At 41.8% G+C, this 6,770-nt stretch overlaps 1 pseudogene; it reads left to right on the top strand.

Annotated features, from left to right (window-relative positions):
• The first annotated feature begins 335 nt into the window (after positions 1-335).
• LOC100683712 lies at positions 336-638 on the top strand (annotated as a pseudogene).
• The last annotated feature ends 6,132 nt before the right edge of the window (positions 639-6,770 follow it).

A 6,770-nucleotide genomic window follows, 5' to 3' on the forward strand; every position in this document is an offset into this window, starting at 1 on the left:
CCCGCTGGAAGGCAGGGTAGGGGTGACCCTTAGGAAGTCATAGACCAGAAGGGGGTTCTGAGTTGCTAGTAATGTTTTCTTTCTTGATCTGAGAGCGGGTCACCCAGGTATAGTCCGTTTGTGACAATTCACTGAACAGCACACTAATGATACGTACACTTCTCTATATGTGTATTTTCTTCGATCAAATTTAAGCCGGAGTACAATAAATCGTAAAATAAATGCCTCTCTTTTGGTCTAATGCTTTCTTCTATTTTGTTGGGAATGTTATTTATTGGATGGAACACCACTGCTCTCCACTAAAATCAAAACAATAAAGCAGGTCAGCTTCCACCATGGTGTACCGTGGCCAGGGCCAAAAAGTGCAGAAGGTGATGGTTCAGCCCATCAACCTCATTTCAGATACTTGCAAAATAGATCTCGGATTCAGGTGTGGCTTTATGAGCAAGTAAACATGCGGATAGAGGGCTGTATCATTGGTTTTGATGAGTACATGAACCTTGTGTTAGATGATGCCGAAGAGATTCATTCTAAAACAAAGTCAAGAAAACAACTGGGTCGGATCATGCTAAAAGGAGATAATATTACCCTGCTCCAAAGTGTCTCCAACTAGAATGATCAGTGAAGTGAGAAATTCTTGAGAAGGCCACGTAGTTTCTTTTTTTAGATGTCCTTTGTTGGGAATAGAGTTCTAAAACCCTTGTTTGTATTGTTTTGATTACCTTTATGTTATTACCAGAAGACAATAAATGCTGTGGGATTGTTTTTATTAAAAAAAAACAACAACAATAAACCAAGGGCTTACATGTTCTTCAACAAAAAGCGTCCATTTAAAAGTTAGGTGTTGGGATGCCTGGGTGGTTCAGGGGTTGAGCGTCTGCCTTTGGCTCAGGGTGTGACCCTGGGGTCCTAGGATCGAGTCCCGCAGGGAACCTCTTCTCCCTCTGCCTGTGTCTCTGCCTTTCTCTCTCTCTCTCTCTCTGTCTCTCATGAATAAATAAATAAAATCTTTACAAAAATAAAAATAAAAGTTAAGTGTTGTAGCATAATTGGAAATGTGATTGGAAATACGGGGACGTATAGCATGCTTTTTGATGGAAAACAGAAAATGTTGTCTCCTCTACTGAGTATGAGATAGTTGGAACCCAGTGTTTCTGGACTCCAAGACCCATGAGTTCTCACCCACCCCAGGTGTGGCAGGGGCTGGTGATGCGCCCTCCACCCCCCCCAGCCTCCCTCAGAGAGGCTGAGGCCACGTGACAGTGTAATTGATGGATCAGGACTGGGAAATGGCACACGTCACTGAGGCCAGCCTGACTCCTCCTCTACCCTCTCTTCCTAAAACATGTCAGGAAACAAGATTTCACATAACAGATACTGAGAACAGGGTGGGAGTAAATTTAAGGAAATCATCACTTGTCATTCACACCAACACACAACTATAAAGGTTGGTACAAACTAAAGAATCATTGTTATGTAATTATATGATTTTAAAAATTGCTTTCCTCTATCTTTTGCTACTTTCTTTGAACTCCACTTAAATATCCCACAGCTTTCATTTTGCTAATGTCCTTTGGGTTTTGGTTTGTTTTTGTTTTTTGTAATGTTGCCAAATAATATTCACCTGAAATCTGTGTCACTCTCACATGTATACACACACACACACACACACACACACACACCCAACATACTCACTGCTTTTCCATATTCATTGTTAATACTACAGAAAAATCTTACATGGCCAGGAGGAAATTTGAGCAAAATGTCAACATTTACATCTACATATTATTTATGGGCTGTTAACTGATAGGAACCCCCGCATCAGGATGACTCAATGATTACAATTGCTCTTTTGTTTGAGCATTTAAAGAAGAAAGTGTGGCTGTGAGGAGGGGGAAAAATGGTAGAAAGTAGGAGAAGGAAAGGAAAGGAAGTTAAGGGAAGGCTACAGTGTTAGAAATGCAGAGTGGTTAGGAGAAAAAGGGTATTTTTGATGAAAATCATGTGACAGAAAGGAGTCTACTGTGCAGGCACTGGTTTCACAGTTATTGCTTGCTCTTCAGTATACTTTTTTGTTCATTTATTCAATTTATTTAGCTAGCTCACAAAATTGCACCACTCCCTTCAGGCTGGTGGATAAAGAACGGGCAGCAAGACAACTAGGAAACAGTCTGAGAGTTTATATTGCTGGTTACACCAGTGCCCCTTGTAACAATTTTTTAAAGAAATAGAAATATGTAGGCCAGTGGTTTCTTCAGAAGAAAGCAGCCTTCACATTCCAGAAACTCATGGGGAGGTCATTGAAAAGAACAAGGCATGCACACAGAAATGTGCCTCAGAGAATCAGTCATTCCTTGAGACTCTATATTGCCTGAATTCTGGAACATTAGATTTGCTTTGAGATAGCTGAAGTGACACGGGTCTCCCTGGTAAAGAGTGGGAGTAAAACCCAACAAGGTCATTCACCTTGGGAGCTGGGGTAAGAGTAGGGTTAGCCAATCAGTTCATGGCCATATTTTTATTTAAAGTGGTTGGCTACCCAATGGGTGAGACTCCACAGCTAGAGAATCAGCAGATGAAGAAACCAATTTAAGAAGGAAAACAATAGCAACGACAACCTTGAATACCAGCGGCAAATATAAGATTTGGTTGTGTGCCAACAGGATGCCAATGGTTTGCGTGGCACATGGTGGCAAAGTTGACAGGACTTGGAAATCAGAGTCCTGGACTCCAGTTTGCACCCATTTTTTGTAAAGTCTGATCCTCACTTTTCTTATCTGTAAAATGAGCAGATTCTTATGAAATGAGCTACAGGACTTCCTCTCATCCAGTACTGTATTACGGCACCCATGAAGCTGTGCTCCAGGGTGTGGCTTGTGGTGACAGCTGTGAAGTCAAGCAGAGGAGCGGAGTAAGCCTCATATCTCAATCTCTGTGGAGTTCTAGAAAGTCAAGAGTCTGCAGTAATGGAAGCACAAACTGTGAGTTTTCTTTTTTTATGAAAGAGTGATCTAGGCTGTGATCTTTGAGGGAAGTGAATAAAAGAGGAAAAGAAAAATGTAGGGAAAAGAGGAATGATAACCCAAATATAATGCTTAAGAAAAGTTGCAGATAAAATTGCCTGAGAACTGTTGTTCCAAATGGCTTTGTTGTGTTCTCCACATTGTCGTTATTTTAGCTTGTTTTGTTTTTTAGGTTCCTTAGAATCTGTGTATTTTAGAAATGTAGAAGGCAAGAGTCATCCAAATGAAAATTGAGATATAATACCTTTTGTCTGGTAGTGAATCGCCACCCCTTCCTTTAAATCTGGGTAGTTTCTTTTTCTTTTTTTTTTTTTTAAGGATTTTATTTATTTATTCATGAGAGACCCAGAGAGAGTGGTAGAGACACAGGCAGAGAGAGAAGCAGGCTCCTTGCGGGGAGCCCGATGAGGGACTCGATCCCGGATCCCAAGATCAGGACCTGAGCTGAAGGGAGATGCTCAACCACTGAGCCATCCAGGTGTCCCAAATATGGGTAGTTTTTCAAAACTTAGTTTCACAAATAATGTTGAAAACCACTCAAGGGGCGCCTGGATGGCTCAGTTGGTTTAGTGTCTGACTCTTGCTTTTGGCTCAGATCATGATCTCAGGATCCTGAGATCCAGCTCCCATTGGGCTCTGCATGGAGCCTGCTTAAGGTTCTCTCCCTCTCCCTCTGCTCCTCCTCCCATCCCTGCTTGCATGTATGGCCTCTCTCTTTCAAGAAGAAGAAGAAAGAAGAAGAAGAAGAAGAAGAAGAAGAAGAAGAAGAAGAAGAAGAAGAAGAAGAATCAGAAGAAACGACGAAGAATAATAAAAGAATACTCGAGAGAGAATACACGCCGACTAAGAAGCTAAAAATCATACTCCATAGAAGAGCTCACGCACCTACGCCTCCTCCTCCTCATCCTCCCATCCTCCTCTCCTCCTCCTCCTCCGCCTCCTACTCTCCTCCGCCCCTCCTCCCCTCCGCCTCACTCCTCCTCCTCTCTCCGCACTCCTCTCCTCCCCTCCGCTCCTCCTCCTCCTCCTCCTCCGTCCTCCTCCTCCTCCTCCTCCTCCCTCCTCCTCCTCTCCTCTCCTCCTCCTCCCCTCTCTCCTCCCCTCCTCCTCCCCCCCCCCGCCCCTCCATCCTACCGCACCCCATCCTCCGACCTCCTCCTCACCTCCGTCCTTTACTTCTCCTTCCTACCTTGCTCCCGCTCCTCCTCCCCTCCCCCTCCCCTCACTCCTCCTCCTCCTACCATCCTCCTCCCTTCCCCGTCCTCCTCCTCTCCTCCTCCCCCTACCTCCTCTCCTCCTCCCTCCTCCTCCCTCCTCCTCCTTCCCTTCCCTCTTCGTTCTTTTTTCTCCCTTTTATTCTTTCCGTTTCAAGAGAGAAAACCACTCAAAATCATTAGTACACCCTAGTTTTTAGTTTTTAGTCTGCTACATTTGCAAATACATTACTACAAGACAAAACACCAAACTTTCTAGTGATTTTGTAGAAATTTAGACTTTAAAGGCATCTGTAGAAATCAACAAACCCATACCCCCCTTGGGTTCCGTAAAAGCTGAATGCCCTTCCAAGGTAACGCAACTCATCAATACTCATGGTAGGAGCAGAAGCCAGCTATTCTAATTCCATTCATACCACAATCACAAATGCATGCTGTCTGGCTTTGAAGCAGGCGGGCTTTCTTTTTGAGAAACGAATTATATAGCTTCAAAGAAATAACTGTCAACTTCATTAAAAGTTGCTATGGGGTGTCTGGGTGGCTCAGTCAGTTAGGTGTCTGCCTTGGGCTCAGGTCATGATCCCAGCGTTTTGGGACCAAGCCCGGGCTTCCTGCCCGGTGGGGGGTCTGCTTCTCCCTCTCCCTCTGCTCCCCTCCTGCTCAGCTCTCTCTTCCTCCTCTCTCTCAAACAAATAAATACAATCTTTAAAAAAAAAAACCCATTGGGATCCCTAGGTGGCGCAGCGGTTTGGCGCCTGCCTTCGGCCTAGGGCGCGATCCTGGAGACCCAGGATCGAATCCCACATCGGGCTCCCGGTGCATGGAGCCTGCTTCTCCCTCTGCCTGTGTCTCTGCCTCTCTCTCTCTCTCCCTCTGTGACTATCATAAATAAATAAAAATTAAAAAAAAAAACCCATTGCCATCAGTAAATAAGGTCTGATGATCTAATATGTAAATTAATTACTGTAGTCGATACCGTTGTATTGTATAATTGAGATTTGCTAGGACAGAACTTAAATGGTCTCCCCACTTAAAGAAATCGATATGTGGGGTGATGGCTACACCAACTAACTGGACTGCAGGAATTCTTTCACAACGTCTACATATATCAAATCACCACAATGTACACTTTAAATATCATATGATTTTATTTATCAATTATGCCTCAGGAAAGCTGAAGAAAAAGTTGAGATCAAATAGGTTTTTCCAGAAGAATTCAGGAAGTCTATATTTCCTGCAGTATCCCATTTGAACATTTGCTTGTGACTTTCATAAATGAATAATATTTTGGCAAAGTGTAATATTTCCGGTTAAAATCTCTCACCTTGCAACTCTGCAGGCATTATTCCTGTTTCCTGGCATTGGATGCTACTATAGAAGACAAAAGCTATCTTATTCCCTGCTCTTGTCCATAACTTCCCTTGTTTTCTAGGTGCCCAAAGAATTATTTTCTTCTTTCTCAAAGTTTAATTATTTCAATAATGTATGTTTATATTGATATGTATTGATTATTGTTGTTGTTGTTGTTTTGTTTTTTTTGTTTTTTTTGTTTTTTTTTTTTTACAATCTGCACTCTTCTTCCTTCATTGCAGGGAAAATTTCCTCTACATTTTTGAAGAAAACTCTATTTCTTTTGTTGGCACTTCTACTTTAGGGACATCTAGAATCCTCATATTGAATTTTATTTGCTCATCCTATCATTATTTCTATAATTTGTTAAATCCCTGTGGGTTTTGAAGTTACCTAAGTTTTTCCTATGCACCAGAATTTATATTTCCAGCCATATCTATTTTGTATTTTGTTCTTTCCACTTTATTATACTGTTCTGGTTAACAATTTGCTTACTTAGTAACTGCCCTCTTAATCTCATCCTATTGTTATATTTCATACTTATTTCTGAATTCATGATTTTATACTTTTTTTTTAATTCTTTTTTTAAAGATATACTTATTTATTTGAGAGAGAGAGAGAGAGAGCAAGGGGAGGAGCAAAGGGAGAGAGAGAGAGAATCCCAAGCAGAGTCCCTGCTGAGTGCAGAGCCTGTTGCAGGGCTTCATCTCACAACCCATGAGATCATGACCTGAGTCAAAATCATGTCAGACATTTAACCAACTGAGCCACCCAGGCACCCACCTCCCTTTTTTTGTTTGTTTGTTTTTTAATAAACTCAAAATACTCACATTAGGTTGTCCTCTATTCTTGGATATTTTCCTCCAGACAGAGTCCATTATTTTGCCTTTTGTATGCCATGTTCCACATTTATATACAGCTCTATCTAGCTATTGATTGATGAATCACATTTCTACATCTGGTTCCTTCTTACCATGACAACAGATGATAAAATATATTTGAAAACCACCCTTCTCATTTCTTGGTATGATACTTTGAGTCTAATTTTGAGATCTGAAATTCTCTATTTTCTGTATACTGAGGCTATAGATGGGGGAGAGGCAATGCTCCAACAGAGTCTTATATTTTATTCCCTTCTGAAACACTTTTAAAGAAACTATAGCAAGGCTCACTGCATCCAGCC

The sequence above is a fragment of the Canis lupus genome, chromosome 14 (genome assembly GCF_011100685.1).
Source record: "Canis lupus familiaris isolate Mischka breed German Shepherd chromosome 14, alternate assembly UU_Cfam_GSD_1.0, whole genome shotgun sequence".
NCBI classification, from domain to species: Eukaryota; Metazoa; Chordata; class Mammalia; order Carnivora; family Canidae; genus Canis; species Canis lupus.